This window comes from Ciconia boyciana, chromosome 12 (assembly GCF_034638445.1).
Source record: "Ciconia boyciana chromosome 12, ASM3463844v1, whole genome shotgun sequence".
Classification (NCBI taxonomy): Eukaryota; Metazoa; Chordata; class Aves; order Ciconiiformes; family Ciconiidae; genus Ciconia; species Ciconia boyciana.
Window position 1 is genome coordinate 20,384,609 of NC_132945.1, and position 23,543 is coordinate 20,408,151.

Consider the following 23,543-nt stretch of genomic DNA (forward strand, 5'->3'; position numbering starts at 1 on the left):
ATTATCTGCAAATCTGTTTATAGCAGTTGCCATAAAATAACCAATTTCTATGTTTTACATAAAGAATTTAAAAATGTATATCACATCTCGTACCTACAGCCAACATAGTGGGCCTTTTGGGGAAGGAGCAGGGGGAAGGTAGAGACCAAGTTCACTAGGTCTTCTGAACTAAAACCCTTTAATCAGTTTTGGTACCCTGATCTACCCAGATACGACTTCTCATTCTGAGTCACGCAGAAGAATGTACAGCAACTTGCAAGCATTGAACGTATACTTCCATTACATAATTAAATCTTTGGTTTAAGCCATATTCTATGCATGAAGCAGAAACATGTACCTGCTTGCAGACGTAACATTTGTATTCTGTAAAAACACCACATTCATTACCTGCTCAGAGCCGTGCAGACTTTAGAGCTTTCTTTTCCAGAGGTAATGCCTGACAGTAACTTTCTGCCTGCTTAGGCAACGAGAGAGACAACTTATTGTAGTATTACCCAGCTACCTGTTATGCCCCAGAACACCTACATATCCGCAGCATTTCAGAGACTGTGATGTACTCAATTAATTCACCAGACACAGGGGCTGCACTCCATATCAATACATACAGCCCAGTAGGCTTCAAAGATACCACAGCCACGATAGCACCTGCATGCACGTTTTTGTGCTTGGATTTTGATTCTTTCCTCCAAGTGGGCACTTAGTTATTTAATGATCTTGGGTCAACTCAGCACTTCGTAGACAGTACCATTGAGATCGGTAGGTTTGCACGCTACATGAAGTCAAAGGAGAATGCCGTTTCAATGTTGTCTTACTGTACCCTTCATGTCAAAACTGAAAAGCCCCATCAGGAGCAGAGCTTTAGAGTATCAGATCCTAAATAGGATGCTACATGGACATGGAATTCCTGACTGAAGAAGATACATTTTAAGAAAGGAAAGCAGTGTTGACAGAGATATTTCTGATCTATACCACAATAAATCTAGGGAAAGATTTGGCACTCTAAATTTCATTTTGTTGGTGCAAACAGTTACCTGTCTTATTAGTAGAACATATGCAACTGTACAATCATTAGATCGCTGCACAAAACAAAGTACCTAAAAATTATTTTCTGGACTTTAGAGGAACTTTGAACAGTCATTACAAGGAGGACTTTGAGTAGTTCTCACGTAATGAAATATGTTCTAGTGCTGCCTAGAAACATTCAAAAGAAAGAAAATAAAGTGCTATAAAAATGAAATGTTTTCTTAATTTTTCACAAGATCCACTGTAAAGTGCACAACCACCGTTAGCAATAGCCACAGCAGGCCAGGCTTACTATAAAGAGCCCATTAGATTACGGCTAAAAATATGGCTAAATAATTGTCTTCCTCTGGTCTATTCCACGCTCTTCTCATCAGGATCTCTTGAGTCTTACCGTTTTCTTTAAGGGAACCACAACATTTCCAACACTATGGTGCCCTAGTTTAGTATGAACCCATCTGGGGAATTCATTAGAGCAAAGACTAAAATTCAGCAAGGATCTTGACCTCAATAGTTTTTCTATTTACATATGCCACGGCAGAAGTTTGTCTTGACAGAAACAGCAAGGCCAATCTCCTAAATGATACTTTTTTCCACAATTACATTTTTTTATTTAGAACTTAGATAGCAAAAAAAATTTACTTGTTCACCTTAACTTTGTTCCAATTTGTGAGCACAATTTTGATAAAAATATGAAACTCAATTAAAAAGATAACACAAGTCCTAATCATGTATGTCTGTGGGCTGGCTGCCACTTCAAATGCATTTCCAAAGAATATGTAACAGGCAAGTACAAACAATATCCCCTGTTGTACTCCCATACAAATCGTTCTCACAGGGAGCAGTTGCATGTGCACGTATTCCTCCGAATTTTTAATGTGAGAAGTAATGTTGGTGAGATTAGAATGACTCAACTTACTGCTTATCTGTTTGTAGTCATTCCTGTAAGTTTTGGGGGCGAATACACATCAGCAGATTTGCATGAAGGACAGACATAATCTTATGTCCAAAACATGTTTTGGTGCATGAAGGAATACTTACTTAATTTAGAATAACTGGCGTCCTATGTGACTATTACACAAAGATTAAATGGTGTGTTTCTTTGTTTATTGATATTTCATTTCTTAAAGCAAAAACCACAAAACAACTCATAGTCCTTAACAGTGACAGACTATGAGCTCTTTTCTGTACTTATTCATGTAAAATCACATCTAAGAGTAATTTCTGAAAATTGTTTGGTGATAAATTGGCAGTCTAATTATGCAAGTCTTATAAAATCTTCTTGTTGCTGTGAACTCCTCTATGTGATTTTTTTTAAACAAACTGTAAATGACTCTTGGAACATCTCTTTCTCTGTTCATATATCCCTATAAGAATCAGTACAAACCGATCCTGCTTTCATCAAATATACTTTATTTTCTTTCAGAGATCGCTGTGCCCAGAAGGTAAAATTATGGAGTCACAAAACAAAACTCCAGCCCAAGGGCAGATGTATTATATAAGCTTTAAAGCAACTAGGTAGCCTTCCAGCCTTAAAATATTCTACACATCCTGTCCAAATTACAGCAAGCTGCCAGTCTGCCCTGACATGCTCCAGCAGTTCTGCTTCAGCTTGTTCCTGAACTCGTAGGGGAGTCCTTACAGCTTCCAGCCTTTCTGTCATGATTTACAAGATGAAGTACCTATCAGAATCTCATTTACTCAGCTTGTCAAAATGTCAGGATTTTGCTGGAATTCAAATTACATTATTTTCATTCTGTCTTTGCAGCAAGACTTTCAGTTGTATCTTGTTTTTTCTAGCGCAAGCTCTTTCTTCAGGGGCTGATCGACCACTGCATTGCTTCCCATCAGTCTGGCAGAATTGCCTCCATAGCACTGTGGAGCAGTGAAAAAAGAACACAAATTCCAGGAGAAGAGCCTTTTAAAATGTTATTTATGGACAGTTTGCAGTAGGGGTACAGACTTCCCTCAGCAATTTCACATATTACCCTGAACGATGTCATAAATGTGCATGATTTTTTTTTCTTGGTCACCTTTTTCAGACTCTTTAGAGGTCACCCACAAAACACTCCCCACACACACTTTTATCCCCCCCATCCACATATGTCTATACAGGCTCTTGCTTACATGGACAAAGATGCCACAGTAACAAGTTCCTACACTCTTAGTAGCATTTTTCAGTCACCAAGTCAACATTTCCTTCACATAGTAGCCTCGTTGGGAAAATCTTTGGGTCTAAATTGATCTGTTTCCATTCATAAACATTTGTGCCACACAAAATATCTATCCATGAAAAAAACAGAAATTACATACAAAGACGAGAAGCACACCTTAAACAGCTTCTTTCAAAAAGACACTTGAATGCTTATCTTAAAAAGTACTTCCCAGGTGATGAAGGATTTGACTCGGCACTCGGATCTGTAAAATAAAAGCACTTTTACTGAAGAGTCCAGGTGACCTTCAGTCTTTAACACTGTGGTGAAGTTAACACCACCGTGACCATTTCAAATGCTGGCACTTGTGACATTGACTTCCCTTTTGCTGTTAAAACAGAAGAGAATTCTACTTACACAATCAGTTTGTCATACCAGTAGCTGCTACCTACTCGTACACGTTGTTCCTCGGGTTTACAAGTAACGTCATATATGCAAGAAATATTAATAGGATATGCTTCGCTTGCACAATACTTCTAATGACTGTGCTTTCATTCCTGTCAGTAGTTCTATTACAAGTTGATTCCTGGGGTCAATTATTTAATTTATTCACAGGACACTATATATGCAAATTGTTTGCAGAAAAAATTGTTATTGTTGTAGCAGTTATAGAAGAAGTAAATGCTGGTGAATGAAGCCTAGTTCTGAATATCCGCAGACGCTGGAGGTGGGGTGGGAATGGCTGCGTTCTGAGGTGTTCTCTGCTCCTGCTGGTCTTGTAGTCAGAATTCAAAACTGCCTGAAAGTAGATACCGTCACATTATCTGCAATGATACCTGGCTCCAAAGGCCAGCGCAGGTATCAGTATTACACAGAGCTGACAAATACCACGGTAACAGTTTCTTCTTGTTCAGATGAATAGTATCACTTACAGACCTATTTTCTTACTGGACAATGATAGTTAAGAAAGATGATGCTGGGGGAGTTTCAGCTTCAGCCCATGTTGCCTAGATAATGTAACTTCTTCATTAATATACAGTAGAAGCATCTTCAAATAAAAGACTTGTAGGAGTTTGAGAAGATTAGAAGGTAGTGCAAAAACAGGGAGGGTAACAAAAGGTACATTATATTCACTAGACAAACAGCCTGAGCAATTCCATCTCTTACCAAGTTTTTGAATATGATTTTCATGACATCTTCCAACTTTATGACTGGGCCTAACAAGAGATGTTACTCTTCACAAACTTTGCCTTGCTTATCTCCTGATTATCAAGGCTACAAACAGCACTATATTTTTTTCTTTAAGCATTATTGATCAGGATTTACGGTAACAGCCTTCAGGAGAAAAGTCAAGAGTTGCATACGTCTTAGTTCAGGGCAACGGAGCACAGCAGTGGCAGGACCTTTGCTCTTCACAGTTGAAGCATCAGTTAGGTCTGCCCGCGGAGGCTGTTCAGCGAGCTCTGAAAATCGCAAGTGGAGAGTATGTAGTGGAGGACTATGTGCTAGTTCTCAGAATTTAAAGGGTTGCTTAAAACAAAGCAGATATATTTCTAAGACATGTTTTCACGCTGGATTTATGTATGTTATGGTAAGCTCTGAACTCCCAAAATACCAGCTACATGTGTCTTGGGCTGGTGTAGTAAGTTCCTTCCTTCTTATGAGCAAATTTATCATATTAAAAAGTAAATTCTATAATTTGGAGACTTACAAAGCACATAATAGAATATAATTTCACTCTTTCCCCTTTTTATCTCTGCTGTCTATCAAAGTTTCTTTTCTATCTGAACACACTCCCTTATAAAGTCATTTACTCTATTTCTTTTTCTTTATGAATCCAGCTTGCAATCTGCTTCCATCGAACTTAACTGCAAACTTCCAGTACGGCCACAGGGAACGTGTTTTGTGTCTGTGTTCACCAAAGCAGACCTGGCTGGCTGGGAGAAGGGGGCAGACCATCCCCCCAGACATGCCCCAAGCTTTGCAATGCTTTTTGTGCAGCCGGAGTGCAAACAGTTGATTTTAAATGTTACAGAAGTGTTAAAACACCTTAAGCAGAAAGCTTGTCAAGGCAATTAATCAGGAAAGACCACAATCCAGCGGTCCGGTCCAGACCAGAGCTCTTCTGTGCAGGACAAAAGATGTCACACTGTCCAATGACTGAAGAAATTCCTTATTTATACTGACACAATTCCAGAATCCCTGTTTTTTGTTGTTTGTTTTTGGTTTTGTTTGTTTTTCACTCAACTCCAGAAAAAATCAAGGATTAGCTAGAGATCATGGGTAAAGGGGAAAAAGAAAAGGAAGTCCAGAAATGTCTTTTTAGATTAGAAACCTTCCAATATAAAGGAACAGAGCAGGTGTTTTAGGCTCCCATCCCATGAAAGCACCACTGGAAACAGGTCTGAGCCCACACCCATACTCTGAAAGGACTACCATCAGTGAATAAATGTGAATGTCAAATTGCTAGAGTCTATTTTCAGATATATTAATGGGAAATATTGTAGAAAACAGTACCTGGAGGATCTGTAAGATACAGACATAGTTTTTGGGTAGCATGTATGTATGTTGGATAGACTTTGCAATCTACATTTCATGTATCTTTCCATAGTATAAACCAATCTTTATTCATCTGGAATTTTGGCGTCACATTTGACTCCTAAGAAACTTTCACTCAGTGATTCATTCTTTGGGACACAGAACCTTTGGGTTGGATAGGCTGGCTTACTTTCAAAATTACCTGTTAATCTATCCAAGTGGGCGGTTATTCCCTAAAATTAAATCATGCAATTCATATTCCTCTGCAAAGCAGTATCAAAGAAATGAAAGAGCAAATAAACAAATAAACTTCCAGATCCAACTTCCTCTCATCACAGACTGCAAATCTAGATTGCTTTCAGATTTTGATCCCTGTTATGTACCCATTAAGGGGGAGAAAAGGAATGTGGGCAGAAACAACACCAGGCTTTAATGCGCTGTGAGTGTAGTGATTGGCATCAGTATCCTCCCAAGTTCTGCCACTAAAATAAACTGCTTGTCCTTTCAACTTAGGGGTACTGGTAGCTCAAAGATGCTGTGAAAATTAAGTAGGTAATGTTAATAATACAATTTAAAGATGCATAAAGTGGTTATTACAACGTGGACTGGGGAGAAGACCCACTCTTGTGAATGTCTTACACCATTGATCAGGTAGCCTTTCTCCGTAGACACGCAGGAAGACAAGTACTCAAATATCATCACGCCAAGTATGATGTCAAAACAAACCAACAAAACCAATGAGATAAATTGGATTGCCAAAATCCTCCCATTGTATTTTACTTCTAACATTTTGAAGGGTAAATTGGAAATATTTTTGATGACTGAAAGTGGAGTGACATTGCTGACGTGGCTGAACACTACAGAACTGCAGTAGTTATCTGTTCTGTTTTCAATTTATCTCATTTGATTTGATTTGATTTGATTGATTTGAATGTGCCATTCCAGTACCAGTCTGAATGATACTAGCATAAACTGCTACTGAGTTTTGCTCGTCTTAATGTCTTCATTCAGTCTATCCAAAGTAGTACTGATGGCAGCCAAACATTTAAGTATACGTTTTCACAACAGTGCCTGCAATACCTTGTAATTCCAGGTACCATCTTTTACTGAAATGCTTCTTAGTATTAGCCCATGAAGTACAGAGAATGTAGAAATATTGAAACATATCTGACTTTTGTACCACAATTAGGGAGTCGGAAACTTCAACTTGAGCATTTGACACAATGCTGCTGAAGAGCAGGGAATTAAAAGCTACCTCCTTATTCAACGTTACACTGGCCTTCAGTTCCTTTCCCAGAGATGGCTGACCACAGGAGAGAAAGCCTATAGACGGAAATATTGCTGTGCAGAATAGACAATTACTCCTATGAACAGCAGATCTAATGAAGCCTACCTATTTTTTTTTAAATAGGTTTGAATTCCCAGCTCTTTTTCTTCCATGGATTCCTTGTTTACGAAGGACTGACCTCTCATTGCACAACTTGTGCTGGTAATATAAAAGATCATTCAACATTATTCAACATTTCCATGGTAAACCAGGTTGCCATGTGACTCTGCACATGCAAATCTTGTATACCTGAAATTTTGACCCAATATCAAATTCTTTTCAAAAAAGGAAGTTGATCTCAAGTTTAAAACTACCCTCAGGCCTTTAACTAGCTAAGTCATACGTAGCTGTTTACACTGTTGTACAGAAGCTACCCGATGAACTTCAGCCCACGAATGAAAAGCTTATAAGGTGGGATACCTTTTCCTCATAGAGCTTTTATAGTGAAGTCTTGGGTCCATCCTAGTTATCTTGTGAAAGAAGCTTTGTCCAATGCCTCAGGTACGAATTTCAGATGAGAAAAAACTACAGCACCAGTCTCCTTGTTCAAATTTACTCACAACATTAGATTTATAATCAATGCTACTGTTTCTTTCTTTCCCCCCATTAATCATTTCAAATGTTAAATACTTTTATATGCCTCTCCAATACGCTACAACAGCACGTGAAATGCATATAGTACTTGCAGTATAGGGGAAGCACTACAAACAGAAATGACACTCTAATTTCTAAACATCTGCTTTTACTTCTGCTACTCATTTAACGGTAAACCTATCACTTAATTTATGAGACTTCTATCCAATTTTCTCTGGTTTTATGTAGTAAAACCAGCAAATGCTACCTCAATGCAATTCCTATTACTTTACACCCCATGCACAAAATTTAGCACCTTTCAGAATTCGTCCTGCAAATAGACATAATTAAACCTGGGGAAGCTATCACACAAAGCAAAGGAACAAGGACAGGTATTTCCACACAAACAAGACTCCGTGAGAACTGGATCAGGCACTTAATGAGCTTCCACTGGCTTCAGCAGCATAGGGCTCTGTCCTTACTAAGAGGCCAGCAACTTAGATGACTGCAACATTATCAAATATTATCAAATTAAACCCCAGTATGACCCCTCTGGTGCTATACTGCCTGGCCCACGTGCTATAGAAAGTGTTGCCACAAACGTAAGGGAGTGCAGGACAAATGGATTTGTGATGAACAGGAGGCTTAAACAGTTTTAAACGAACCACTCAAGAATTAACTTTAGACTAATTATTTTTCTATGGTGTAACTTAATGGCAATTCCTCTTAATACTGGATTAAAAAGTTTAAAATAAGCAAGCCATATTCAATACCATGGGAGGTCTACAGTAATAATACCAATTGAGCCTAATAATCTCATAAGTCTGTAGCTCTAAGACATTCCCCTGGGTGTTAGGTGGTACTGAATGTGCCAAATACTGAAACGTGCAATTCAGGCAAATAAACAAATAAATAATTTTAGCTGAGCAAGATTAAAATGCCTGCCATTAACCCCAAATAATCATAAATAAATGCTGTCAAGTTTTTATCTAATGATCAACGTACTCCCAGAAGGATTCCTGCTTTTTTCCCCACAGGCTAGGTGAGGAAATTGAAGAAGGATGTGTACTATTCAAAGATAATGTCATTTTTTAGGCCTCTCTGGAGACAGAATGGGTGCAAAAGCTGGAGCTGATGAGTGGACCTTCTGGGAACTCTGGTTCAAGATATTTCAAAGCAAACTACAAGAAGACATGAACCTTCCCCTTTCCCTAACACCCCCCCTTTTAAGGATCAGAGAAGAGAGGAGAGGGAAGAAGCACCTGGGAATTAAATTTCAGAATCTGATTGAGAATTTTAAAATCCTCAGTTCTACAAGGTTTAGACTACTATGCTCTACTCCTTACAGTTTAGCCCAAATATTCCAGATTATTCAGGCCATTCAACATCCAAAAATACATTGTAGAAGCCTCTTGCTTCTGCTAATAGGCAGACGTATCTGTGTCTGTGTAGCAGTACTCCAGCAGGATTATCAAGAGTTAGATTTACTCTTTATTTTGACATTCTATTGACACAACTTGTATCTATACAGCAAGCTCTATCCCAAATTGCTAGTGAGTTGTGCTGCTTGCATCCTTTACCGATTTTTTTTTTAAATGATCTTCCCCAAAACCACTCTGCCTTTGTAGTGTCGCAGTGACCAGTGGCACAGGTAATTTCCATTTCTTTCCTAAAAATCACCTGCTTTGAAGAAAGGAAAGGACATCTTTTTAATAGCAGTAACCACTACAAGACTGGAAGCCTGACTTTTTTTCTCAGAGGTGCAAACCAGGTGAAAATAAAGCCGGACCTGTGCTGACACCTGCTGTGCAATTTCATTTTTAATTCTCAAATAAAAATGCAAGCAATTTTGCGACAAAAGATTCTCTTGCAGAATGCAGAGGTCTAGCCTAATTTCTCTCGTTCAAAATCCTCTAGAGGGGAGGAGTTAGACACGTGTGGGAACGGAGAAAACCGTGGCTTGAAGCACAGGTGTGTGCACTGGTGTGCTCAGCATTTTCATGCAAAATCAAACAGGCAGGTGCCTCAGCTGAGCAGGTTGCACACATCTCTCTGACATTAGTTCACGTGTGTACTATCTGCATGTTTACAACCCAAGACGCTTCAATCTCTACAAAATAAACAGTCTCAAAATACCAACTACTGGTGACATTTAAACTGCTTTAGAAAGCATGGGGACGAATGCATAAGAACTATCGTTAATCCTGCAGATAAAACCAAGTTTTGGCTAAGTGTTAATCATACTAAATTGCACTCATCTGCTTGACTGAGGGTTTTTCCCTGTTTGTTTTTTTGAAAGAAAAGCAGAAGATTTGTGGGGTTTCCTTATTCACAGAACAGATAAGTTGCCTCAGCTAAGAAATTTTCACATGAGCTGTATAAGGCTTCCCCACAGACTTTCTTCAGTTACTAGATAAGTAGCCCACTATGAAAAAAAAAGTTTGTCTCCCGCAGAGCTTTTCCACCCATCTGTTACTGAAATACAAAGATATCTAATGAATAAGAGGAATACTAGACTTGTGTCACTTTGAAAACATCTTTTAATTCCTCATGAGAATTATTCTAGATAAGTGCAATATATTAAAGTTAAGTACTGTCTTGGGGTGGAGGCAGACAGAAATTGCTGAAAATAAAGCCGAATAGTAAAACTTAATCTGTTGAGATCTACGTTGCGTTCATTACACAGACAGAACAGTTCTCTCAGTTTGATCACTAGTGCTTCTATGCTCTCTACAACTATTACTGAAACTTTTGGGGAAAAGATGGTGAGTTGACTAAAAAATTGACAAATGCTAACTAAAAATACAAAGTGAGTACTTGGAAAACATTTGCAAGATCTTTTGAACAGAAAAAAAAAAATCGCCATGTTTGTAATAGTACATGTTTGCAGAAAGGATTTTGGTGCTGACAGTGCCTCAGTGATTTGATATTTCTCCCCTAATGTCACTGAAAGACTTGAAGCCCTTTTCAGAACTCACCCCCTACCCAAGACAAGTTTAATTACATCCTTTGAGTGAGCCCACTTGCTCACAATGTTTCAAAGCAGAAAAAGCAAGTCGCAAAGAACCTTTTTCGTGCTCAACACTACTGCTGAATATCATATCTCAATTCCTCTTCAGTTCTTTTCTTCCAGAGTTCCAAACCCCATAGTTTCTGCATGAACAAACTAGTTAGTCCAAACTTTGATATTTGTTTTATACCTCAGGGCCAGGATTGTAGCTCTACCTAGATGCCTTTTCAAGTACTCCGTCTTGCAAAATGGTCGCTCGAATTGTCCTAGAACTTCTCTCGAAGAGCTGCCTAGTTCCAGATGACTTCTTCTCTAGGCTTTTATAGACCTCTTTTACAGGAAAAGAAACATTTCTGCAAGAGTGCACATAATGAGAAATTTAGAACACTAATGTCAAGCATCGTTGTATAAGCTCTATACCAAATGTAGACATCGCATTCACAGACGCAGCACCATGAAATACAGGGCATATATTCCCTTCTTAAACCTTTTCCCCACTTATCTCCTGAGATAATATGCATATAGCACTGCCTAACCCGGAGTCTGTTTTCCGAGTTTTCTTCCAACGAAGGTTTCAAAAGCTGAAACAGGGCTACACGTTTCAGGTGACTGATTTAAGTCACAGTGCAATTTTTGCTTCGTATTTTAATGGGAGCCAGAGCAGACCTGCCAGCTAGCAAAACCGTCCAAAAGATATTAAAGAATTTTGGGAAGACATTAAGATCTCCACACAGAAATCAGTGCTTGGTAGGATGTTGCACTGTTGTTAGAATTAACTCTGTATCAGTAGAACGCTTTGAACTTATCTTGCACCGCTCAAAGAATTTGTTCGCCTCTGTCGGGTTTTTTGGGGGAACAAAGTCAGATTCCGATGTATTACAAAATAGTTCTCAGAATACAAGGAATTATTTTGATAATACCAATTAGACAGGCACTGATTATGCTGCACTTTCTTCCATATTAATATCACTTCCCTGTCAAGTAACAGCAGGTAGTGTTCTCTATTCACAAGATACCAGTGAAAACACCTTCACAGGTAAAGATACCAATTATATAGATACCAAGTATATTATAAGTATACCTTGTTTCATTTACATAATTTGCAGATGCCTCATGGCATTACAGAAACAGGAGAGGGCATGTACTAGTATTATGGTGAAGGTTTTAAAGAATTTTTTAATGAGAAAGCTGTACCTTATTCTGCTTGTATGACGGAACGTAGAGTTTTCTTCGCTTATCTAGCTGACATTTGTGCTCTTTGGACTTTATAACAGCAGCAAATGGATCTGAAAAACATGAATAACTTGAAATGTTTCAAGCTGGGATAGAAATATTTTTGTTACTTCTTTCCCCGTTTATTGGATAAAGTTTTCAATTGCATGCTTCCGGAGGTCTGGCCACTCCTTTGAGCTATGCACCCACACTACAGTTTCTGCTCATCCCTTTTTCTCTGTTTCTAGTAAAGAAGGCTTTAAGGCAATAATTTGGGTACCTCTTTTCACCATTAGTCAGAGTTTCTAAATGGAAAAATCTGTTACTGAGTCCAATATGATCTGCTGGGTAAAACCCCTGTACTCAGTACCACAGGCCTGAGCCCCTGTCCGGGCAGGAAACAATTGTGTCAAGGTTGAGATTGTGGAAAAAGTCTTCCCAGCAATCAGCCAGAGAAGAAAACACAAAGCAACTACCTCTGAAGCACGATGCACACCGTCAGCCAAGCTGTTAAACTGCTCACATGTACGTAAGCCATGAATCCTGATGAATTTAGAGCGCTCTGCGGTAAATATTTCTAAGACTTAGGAAAGAGACTAAAAAGGGCTGAGCTATGTGGAAATCACAGACCCGAAAAAGAAAAACTCTTTTGCCTTCCTTGTTCTATTACTGAAAACTGTTAGCAAGCATCCACTGATGTAGTATGAATAAAGGAGCCATCGACTACAGGATTCATCTGAATACTGAGATGAGAACATAAGCGGAGATATTAAATCTGCATAAGATACGTATTTTCTTGTTTCCTTCAAACACTGTGCATTACATTGGTCTAAGCAAAAAACCCTCTTATATTTACATATCAACTCCTTTCCAAAAAATGCAATCCTTACACATTTCAAGAAAACTTAATTCAAGTTATTTATCACTAAATTTCAGTCCAGTGACTGCTGCAGTTTAGAGCTGGTTCCTTCCTACCCCACCTCATTAGAGAACTGAGAAACCGATTTCCCTCTTTCAGCTCTACCAGGAGAGAGCACGATTCCTGCCTTCCTTTCTGCAAACATTGACACCTTTTTCCAACATTTGTTCTATCAATGTATGAAGTATCAAAAAACGCTTGATGCGCCTAGGCCCCTGCCAAGCCCCCAGCGCCCTGTCATCACACCGTCTGCAGAAACAGGCATCTATTCTTGGTATTTAAAGTAAAGCTCCCTTATAGAAGAGTATCATGGATCATGCAGGTGTGTCACGTATCATTAGAACAGAACTAGTCCAATTCTTGCTATTTCGTTTCCTATGCGTAGAAAAGTAGTGATAACAACATCCTCAAGAGAAAAAACAACAAAAAATTGTGCTGCTACTGAAAAAGAAAGGGCGGGGGGTTTTACTGTCTAACAGAGCATTAAAATGAGACTTTAAGAGGGTGAACAACCACTAGAGGGCTCATTATTCCATACAGGCTTTTTAACAACATGGTTCAATAAACCTTGCAATAACAAAGAACTTAGATGTGACCTCTGTCTTGTGTGAGGCTCCTACACTTTATGAAATGCATAAACTCGCACAGAAAACACGTGAGTATACCAATTTTTCCTCAATAACTTACTAAAACAAACTCTAAAGACATGCCTCACCATGGTCTTCACCAGGGGCTGCCAGGGAATCTCTGCTCCGGCACCTGGAGCACCTTCTCCTCCTCCTTCTTCACTGACCTTGGTGTGTGCAGAGTTGTTCCTCTCCCATATTCTCACTCCTCTTTCCAGCTGCAATTGCGCAGGTTTTGGGGTTTTTTTTCCCCCCTTCTTAAATACGTTCTCTCAGAGACACTACCACCGTCGCCCATTGGCTTGGCCTTGGCCAGCAGCAGGTCCGTCTTGGAGCCAGCTGGCATCGGCTCTGTCGGACGTGGGGGAAGCTTCTGGAATCTTCTCACAGAAGCCACCCCTGTAGCCCCCCTGCTACCAAAACCTTGCCACACAAACCCGATACAAGGGTATAAGAGCAGCCTTTTGGTATTTTACAGCATCTATTTTAATGGATTATATTCAACAGAAATGTTAAAATGTGTGACTGATATCTATGTATGCTAATAAATGATAGGAGGATCTAACAGAACCCATGTCTAGCTCAGAAATCTTTGCGAAAAATGCACACCACCTGATATATCAATGTAAAAGCTGAGGTATTGAACACCTCCTTCCCTAAATATCACAAGACATAAAAATACAGTGATAACACAGTAATATGACATAATAGACATGATCACATATTATTCCATGATAGAATGGAATAGTACAAGTTTCATACAACTTAATTAACCAGAGATTACATCATGTAATAGTTCTCCTTTCTACCTTTTGTTTTGTTTCTGAGACTGGAATGACATTTGTTTTACATTATGTTAAATATAGCGGTTCCCCGATTTTGCATCCCAAATGTCGCTGTGGTGTTTATTAATAATAAAGGCAAATTCCACACAGAAGTTTAGGGAAGACAGAAGTGTTCAGAATCTCTCAGGCTGAGATTCACAAGTAGTGACAGAGTGTCTCATAATCAGAAGTTAGGTTCCAGTTTTTAAGACTGAACTCAGTCTTAACTAAAAGGGTTTTCAGTAAGTCTTCACGGATGGCAATGTGCCCAACAAACTACAGCAAAATAGAACAAAACTAGAAAGCACAGATTCTTCTCCCTGCATATCTATGCAGATTTATAGAATCACATACCTCCTACATATACCAGTCATAGCTAAAATCAACTCCAACAAACATGAACCAGGCTAACAATTCTTGTAAAACTAATACGGCAATCAAATTCATCAGTGATTGCCTTCGTTGACTTCACTTATTTTTCTGAGACATCAGCATGAAAAGTATCTTGTAGTCTACCTATAGATATTTCAGAGATCACCTTCCATTTGGGTCTGGTTCACTGAAAGACTAGCTAAGCCTTGTTAGGAAGTTTATTGAATTGTTGTGGATATAAGCATCTATAAGTGTGCATTATATTAATATAATATTTGGACTTGGAAGGCAACAGTGAGAAAAGTGCTGTTAAGGCTGAGCTTCCAAGAAAAAGAGTTTGGGTCATTCTTTGTGAAATGCCTTTTATTATACTTAGCAATATTATGGTGCTAGAACTGGACAAAGCAAATGCCTTGAAAACTGAAAAACGGCTAAACAAACACAAAAGGGAGTGAATGTCATTGAGCACTTGAAGGCATAAAATGTTTAGTTACTGATGTGTGAAAAGAGCAGTCATTTCTGTTAGTTCTCAAGATACTTCAAGTTTAAGAAGAACACATAAATAACACCTGGATGGAAACTTTAATTCTCTTCAGGACACATTGTATATGTTTTATAGCAGATCCATTTTTTTCACACTCATCTTAACAAAAGTATTTTTCCCAAGCTCCAAACAACTTCAGAGAATGCCTTTACTCATTTAACATCAGAACCTACAAAGAAACCGATCACCATTTCTCAGATGCACCCTCAACCTGTACTACAGTCACTGACAGTACTGTTCGACCTTCTAACTTCAACATGGGTAATTAACATGCAGATGAACTGTTAACTATGATTTTCTTTATCTCAAAGCATACCTCGTACATTCATGATATTTCTTTATTTCTCCCTGCTTTTACGTCCAACTATTTTTGTGTCTATTAATATTGCAGCTTTTTATGTAAGGGAAAAAATAAGTCAAATACTGCAAACATGACAGAAATGTGATTCAACGAAAAGCTGGTTCACACAGTTGTCATCTAACAAGTTTCTGTTGGTGCTTTATATAATTATTTTCAGTCCATCAGATTAAAAAACATGAAAATGTGATATGCTTTTTAAGCTTCTATCTTGAATGTTTCAAGTTGACATTTACTTTTTTTCAGTATTGTCTAGCATATGTTCTAGCTAAATTAGCTGACAGGGAGAGACACGATAAATGCAACAGCCTTTCATCTTTCTCTCAAGAAAATTCCTTGAGAGGAAATCAGCAATTACACGACCACAAACCTTTCTTTAAATTCATAAAAAATACATGTGAGCAACTGACTAAACAGAAGGAAGTCAGAATAACTGATGGAAGAATCTCTATGAACCTAGATTTGTAGCAAGAAAAAAACCAAACAAACAGCAAAATAACAACGAAAAAAGCCACCCTGTACTGAGTGGCTTACCAGATTGAATTTGTCCCAGTGGTTGCCCTATAGGCGCTTCTGGTTGCAAATGTAGTTTTCAAAAGGAGAACTGTAGATAATTCATGAAAATTATAGTGAAAAAGTACAGTATCTATAAGCGTGTCCATATTTGGGGGGGGGGGAATATTTACTCTGGGGATTAATGACAATATAACCACTAGCTCTTCATTATTTCACTCGCTGATATCCGCATGCAAGAAGAAAGATACGACCTCACTGATTTGCTGGGCGGCATCTTCTTGTGCCCTAGGAAGGAGAGGGCCAATTTTTTTGCCACAACTTGAGAATGAACCACCAACAGTTATTCTGAACATGACTTTTTATAAGTTATACACAAAAACTGGAAGAGAAAAGAAACCTATTTCTGAACTGGTATTTCTCCTCACTCGTGCTCAGTTTGAGCATGCTACATTTATCAAAACTAACAGTGAAAGAAATATTCATGGTTAGATGTTTTTCCTAAACTAAACAGTTTTGAAGGCTACGTTTAATATTGTCTTGCCCTGTCAATGAAGTACAATAAAATTATTTAAAAATGGAAGTCAAACCTGATCAGTCTATTTCCCATGTTCATGCTGAGTCAAACAAAACAAGGAATCAGCACGTACCGTAGGCAGTTGTTAGCAGAAAGGACTCGCTCGCATTTTCTTCTTTTCTTGTCGTTTGTGCGCGGGTACCAGAAGGAAGGCACCAGAAGTACACACTAGCTAAAGCCCCTTTATATTGCCGGCAATAAGGTGCCTCTCGGCTGGGAGCCCGAGAAGGACCCCGAGTTTTGATTCTTTATATACAATTTTAAGACTAATAAACATATTCATTTCTACAATTTACATAACCTATTGGCTTTGGCCACGACATCACTCGTTACCATTCACTTTTGAGTATTTGTTCACACAAACCTCCCGTGCAAGCGTGCTTAATGCATATTTATTAGTTGAGTTTGCACCATTTTGTTGCAACTTTGCTGCTTTCAGCCAGTTTGGTCTGGTTTCTTCTAACAGCAGACCCTCTTGTACAGGCGAGGTCACCGTCGGTCAAGTTCTCTTGTGCACGTCTTTGAAGTCATCTTTACGTGGTAGCTTTTTCTTAGGTAACATTCCCTCCTTTTGTTTTGTGCATACTTGCACACTTCAGATTGGAGCAGAGTACTATTTGTACCCATGAATTTGAGCAAGACAGGTTGAGCGTACTGGAGCAAAACAGCACAATGTGATCTCTAAAACAAGTAAAACTCCTAATATTGTTAATACCAAACTGATAAATTGTTTCAGTATTGGGGTAACAGAAAGAAATAGATGTGACAGCCAGTTCCACCATTCTATTCCTTTCGGATCCTGTCTCACGTTTTGTATGGAAGTTTTTAAGTTTTTCAGTTGGGCTTCTATTGGTTTATCGTTATCTGTGAGATTCAAACAGCAGTGTCCTTCAAAATCTTCACACTCATGGTTGGCCCTAAGCAACAAGTAGTCTATAGTTGTTCTGTTTTCTAAGATGGCTTCCCTGTTCGAATGTTGTTCCTCTTGTAGTAACAGAATCAAAGTGGAGGTGGCATTCAGAGTTTCTGCTAGCGTACAGGCCACCTCTGTCAGTCGGAGGTTGGCACCGAGTGCTAGTGCAGGGACTTCCACTAGCAATGTGCTTAATGCTACTGCTTCCGCTTTGCTCAAGAGATTTGCATTTGAGTCACGATTCGCTGGTAAGGCCTGAGATAGGCTCCTTCTGCTTCTTTTTGTGTCGTATTTGGTTGAGGTGTTTCTTTTTAGTAGGGAGACTGTGAGTCTTCCAAGTGTGCACGGACCTCCAGCTGCATTTTTGGGTATATAATTATAGGCCTGGAGTCCACATAATAGAAACCATCCTTTTGGAAGATAGGTATAAGCAGAGTAATAGGAAACCTTTGTTGTTGTGTTACAGATTAAGTCACTGTTGTTCAGATTTACTGATGGTGCAGTAACCATATACGTACAAGATCCAGCTGGAGTTACCTTGAGAAGCTGGAATCCCATAGCATGCTGATTTGGCCATGCGGCCGGCGTTGAGGCTTTCCCTGTATTGGGATGTTGACTATAGGTTAGGCTCACCTTAACATTGGGCAAGTTGAAGTCATTATGTGACAGGGCTGTGCTCACGCCTATGAAACATGTAGTTGCAACTTTCGTGATATCTGACTCATACTGTACACAAAATTAATCTGAATTATTTAAGGCAGTCTTTGCTAATAATAGCCACCAGTTCAAACTCGGAATTATGTGTTGTAGTGGAATTCCTCCGATCATGTTCAACAGCAGCAAAAGGATGATCATGACCGGGAGTTCGGTGCGGCTTTCACCTGAGAGTGGTGGATCCCTGTGTCTTTACCTGCAACTTCGAGAGCAGAATAAGTACGTAAAAATACTTGCACAGGACCCTCCCACCCAGGTTGTAATGCATCTTCAGTCTTATAGATCTTTATCGTGACATAATCTCCAGGTTGATACGGATGCAAATAGTCTCCTAAAGGTAAAGTTTGCATAATTACAGCTTCATACCATTTATTTTAAAACTATTTTGTAGATATAAGACATATTGGGTAACTGCTTCATCCCCTGCCAGAAGGCTTGTGTGTGCTGGAACAAAGGTTCCTGGAATTCTGTCTGGTCTTCCAAATAGAACCTCAAACATTTATGACCTGGGTCTGGGCATCACCTTAATTCTAATAGTGCTACTGGTAAAGCTTCTGTCCATTTTAACCGAGTGTCTCTACAAATTTTTCCCAGTTTACTCTTTAGAGTATGGTTCATCCTCTCTACCTGTCCTGAGGATTGGGGCTGATAAGGCGTATGCAGGCGTATGTCGAATTCCTAAAGCTTTATACAGGTTTTCTAATATTTCAGCTGTAAGATGTGATCCCTATCAGAATCTATTTCCTCAGGCACTCCAAACATGGTATGATATCTTTTAGAAAAGCTTTAAACCACCATTTGAGCAGTTGCTTTTCAGGTAGGGAATGCCTCTACCCAATGGGATAATTGTTCCATTGTAACCATTGGTGGTTTTGTCCATCTTTTGGAGCCGTATCTGCCAAGTCAGTTTGTAGTTTCTGGAACGGCGTCCAGGCCCAAGGGCACTCTCCTTTTGCTCTTGCCTCTGTCTTGGACTTTGCTTTATATTCTGCACATATCAAACATCCCTTTGTGACTTGTAATATTGCTTGGGTCAATCCAGCTGCCACCCGTGATTGACAGACTTGATTATCTAGGTAAGATGCTCCTCCATGCGTCCAATGGTGAAGTTTTCTGACCGAAGGTATCAACATAGTCCTGGGGAGAAAAGGGTTTTTTCTCCTTCAGCCAGATCAGAAGTATCTGACTGGTATGGCTTTATGGATCTAATTGTGGAAAGGGGCCCTTGAAGATCTTGGAGAAGCCTGGTGGGTCCCCCTCCTTTCCCAAAAAAGGAATAATTTCTTTCACAGCAGAACGGCACACACATACTGCCTCCAGCTTTACAGACCAGGTGTTGCTGCCTCTCTGTCTGTATGGAAATCACTTTGACTGAGCCACTAGAGATATCTGCCTGGTCTTTTCAAACTTAGTTGTGGAATTGAGCTTTTATTTTCAATTAAGCAGGCACAACAGTTAGGCCAGCAACTGTGCTGTCGTAGTGTTGTCCTGCGGAGCAGGGCAGCCCTGTAACCGTCAGGAAGGGGAGAGCGACGAGTGTTGACTGGGGCAGACGGAGAGTGCCGGGCGGGGAAGAGGAGGGGTCCTGAGGCGAGGGGCTTTGGCCGCTGCTCACAGGCTCCATTCATCTGTGGCTCCTCCCTTCTTGCAGGCTGCTGCTTGCGGCTCTCGTCCTGGCGTCGAAGGGTAAAGCCAAAAATTAGCCTTGCCCCAAGCCGAGCTGCTTGCTTCTCCTGAAGCTTGGGAAGGAGGGGGACTACAGAGGGGCCGTCCTCGCGTTTCATGTTTCGTCAGCCTGACAGCATTTTGGCCTTGATTCCACCTTGCTCCTACCTGCTCCTGGACAGTGCCAGGGAGGAGAAGAGGCACCGTGCCACCATGTCTCGTTACAGCCTCCATAATCTCCTGGACTGGATGTACGGGGGTGTGGACCCCAGCTTTGCTGGCAATGGAGGGCCAGAATGCGCGGCCTTTCTCTCTGGGCAGCAGCGCTTTCTGGAGAGTTTGGTCTTCCTCAGTGTGGGCGTCGTGGAGATCCTTCTGTCCCTGTGGAAGCTCAGGCAGCTGCATTTCAGGGAGCTGGAGGGTCATCTGCTGCAGCAGCCCCAGAGTAAGCAGGAGAGCTGGGGCAAGAATGTGCTGCTGGTGGTGCTCTGTCTCATCTTTGGGCTGGAGGTGGGGTTCAAGTTTGCCACCAGGACCGTCATTTACCTGCTGAATCCCTGTCATGTGGTCACCATGATGCAGGTGAGGCTTGTGCACAGTCACCAGGAAGTTTGCTCTAGTTTCATGCTTGCAAAGCAGTATTTTTCCCATGGTCGGTTTGTGGACCAAAAGCGCATAGCAAAAGTACAAATGCCCAGACCTGGAGAGCGGCTCCGTCAGGAGGCAGCAGCTCCCCTGGGTGCTCATGGCAGGCCTCTGGGAGAGAACCCCGGAGATGCCCATGCATCAGGAGGCGAATGCCTGCTCCCAGCCTGCTGTCGGGCTGCTGAGCGTGCAGGAGAGCTGCCAGGTGAGGGACCGGGCTGGAGGGAGAGGCTGGTGGTGGGACAGGGCCAGGCTTGCAGGCACTGTAGTGGCAGCTGTGCCAAGGCAGCCGCCGCACACAGGCAGGGAGCCCGAGGGAGACAGCAGGGGAGCCTGGCCACAGGAGCTCTTCCAGCCAGGGCGCGGGGGCAAGGGCCACAGTCACGCTGCCTTCCCCCTTGGCTTCTCCTGCAGACGGACAGCCTGGCGCACAGGGTGGCACTGCCCCGCAGCAGGGTGACACAGGAGGAGACAGCTCGTCTGACAGCCTCGCCGCCTCTCCCCAGGCAGGCAGCGACGCAGGCAGCGGCACCCCGGCACGCACCCGCAGCTCAGGCACCAGGAGCTGCCAGCACCTCTTGCAAGCTGCCTGCTCTGCCAGCAGCAGCCTCTGCATCTTCTGCCAGGGGCGGGGAAATGGCCATCGGCACCGCAGCCAGCGGCCATCAAGAACTCGTCGCACCTGCTCGGGGCATCCACGGTGACTGGGGCACAGCCGTGAGGGCGGAGAGCCAGAGGCCTACCCTGCATGGCCTCGCAGCCCATGCCACCGCGGCTCTGCAGGATACAATCCAGTGCCTCGTGAGTGAGGTCCTAGGCAAGGCTGCAGCCGCGAACGAGGGACCCGGCCAGCAGCTGGTGGCACAGCAGGACCGGGCACACAGCACGGGTGCAGCAACGGCACAAGAACAGCCGAGGTCCAGGCAGCCGAGTGCGGCAAGGCCCCCACAACCCAGATGCGCCTGATCCCCATGCACGTGGGGGCACCAGTGCTGCCGGCAGGGCCCCTGCGCAAGCTTTCCAGGGCAGGGACCCCAGGCCAGGGTACCGGGGAGAAGCAGCAGAGCAGGACCCAGCAACACTGGCGGCACACATCAAGTGCTACCTCAACGGCAAGTCGCTGCGGGTGCACCACAAGGCTGTTGCGGAGCATCTGCGGAGCATCTGGCTGTCCTGTCCATCAAGACAGAGACTCTGGAGGAGCTGGAGAGGAGCTGCCTGGCCTGCACCGGGCGCAGCCTGGCCCAGCTCAGAAAAGCTGCTCTGCAACGGCAGCAGGACAGCCTGGAGGAGAGCGAGCTCCAGCAGCAGGAGGCGAGGAGCAGCGTTCCTCCCTGACACGGTCTGGGCAGCTCAATGTCAGACCCAGGCAGGTGAGTCCTCTTCTATGGACAACAAACCGTCATTTTGCAAATGCTCTTTTTTTGGGCAGAATACTGCCCACTTTCACGTTCTCAGCCAGTTACTCTTCTAATGTCCAGATCCCATTTACTCGTTTTGCTCCTAAATGTTTCCATTTTTCAGTTTCTTCTGTGGGCAAAGTTTCATATTCTCTTTTTCTGTCTTCTTCAGTTATGGTCAATAGCATCTCATTCACCTTCATAATTCAGTCAGTTCTTCAACTGTCTTTCAACCATGTTCACTAGACTCAAACAATTTGAAAACATTTGGTTTATCCGAGTGCTCCCAATCTGTTCTTTACCTACTCTGGGCTGAGATAATTTTGTTCTCGGCATCATCACCAGTCCTAACTATCTGCTTGCAGGTGAACTTTTTTGGAAGTCTCATCACCAATCACCAAAGGCACCCATCACTTTAGCTTTCTTTAGAATTTGTTGACAGATTTTCTTCTCTCTTGAGTAGGGGATCAATCTTGTTCTCTGTCTTCCTCTTAGTACGAATATACTTACAGAGCAGTTTTTATCGATAGCTCTTGATAGTTCAAGTGTTTGGCAGCATACCTTTTTTAGTCTTTCTTTCTTATTCTTAGTAATCTGACCTGTCTTCCTTTATATTTTCTTCATGTGCTTAAGGTCAATAGAGATCTCATGATGTGGTCAAGCTAACCTTACTGTTATTTCTATTCTACTCATAATTGGGATAAATGTGCCCTTTGAATTATTTTTCTAAAGCATCGTTCCTTTTCTTAACTCCTTTCTTTAGACTTCCTTCCCACGAGGTCTTATCTATTAATTGCTTAAGTCTAGCTTTCATGACATCTGTTTTTATTTAGCTGTTCTCTTTCCTTCCTCTTCTACGGACAACAAACTGTTGTTTTGCAAATGCTCTTTTTTGTGGGCAAAATACTGCCCACTTTCACGTTCTCAGCCAGTTATTCTTCTAATGTCCAGATTCCATTTACTTGTTTTGCTCCTAAATGTTTCCATTTTTCACTTTCTTCTGTAGGCAAAATTTTGTGTTCTCTTTTTTAAGTCTTCTTCAGTTATGGTCAATAGCATTTCTTCTTGTATTTTTGGTTGGACCCGTAAGGGTTGTAAGGCTGCAGCCTTAGCCGCACTGTCGGCCAGACTGTTTCCTTCAGTCAGATCAGCAGTTATCTCACTGGTATGGCTTTATGACATAATACTGCTACTTCTTTTGGTTTTTCTAGAGCATGTAGAAGATCCAAAATTTGTTCTTGATGTGGTATTTTCTGTCCCGCTGACGTTAGAAATTGTCTTTCTTTCCAGATCAGTCGTGTTGCAAACACTCCTCCCAGAGGACATTTGGAGTCTACGTGGATGTTAGCGGTTTGATTTTCTGCTAGAACACATGCTGGAGTTAATGCTGTTAATTCTGCAGCTTGTGCCCTGAGGTGTCCCGGAAGAGCTCTTGCTTGCAGCACCACAAATGGCATGGTGACGGCGTATCCTGTAACTCGTCGTCCCTTTTTGTGGTAGGATGATGTGACGGATGTACCCACTGACGGAGTGAACAGTGCTTTGGTTTGGGCACTGCCAACAAGTAGGCCTGACTGAAGTCAGTCAGCCCTGCTGGGCAAACCGTGAGAATTGTGCTAGGCCATATCTTCTCGGGAACG

At 41.5% G+C, this 23,543-nt stretch overlaps 1 long non-coding RNA gene across 4 annotated transcripts in view; it reads right to left on the bottom strand.

Annotated features, from left to right (window-relative positions):
- Positions 1-1,746: 1,746 nt before the first annotated feature.
- The window catches only part of LOC140658361 (uncharacterized), a 31,758-nt gene continuing 9,961 nt past the window's right edge, over positions 1,747-23,543 (bottom strand). Inside the window, exons 2-6 of one of the 4 annotated variants that reach the window (XR_012044709.1) lie at positions 11,816-11,907; positions 10,812-10,974; positions 3,591-3,972; positions 3,351-3,438; positions 1,747-2,895 (exon numbers count right to left, since the gene is read on the bottom strand). This is a non-coding gene — a long non-coding RNA (uncharacterized lncRNA). Of the gene's footprint in view, positions 3,973-10,811; positions 10,975-11,815; positions 11,908-23,543 lie in introns of all 4 variants that reach the window. The other 3 variants (XR_012044708.1, XR_012044707.1, XR_012044706.1) reach the window with 3 other exon arrangements.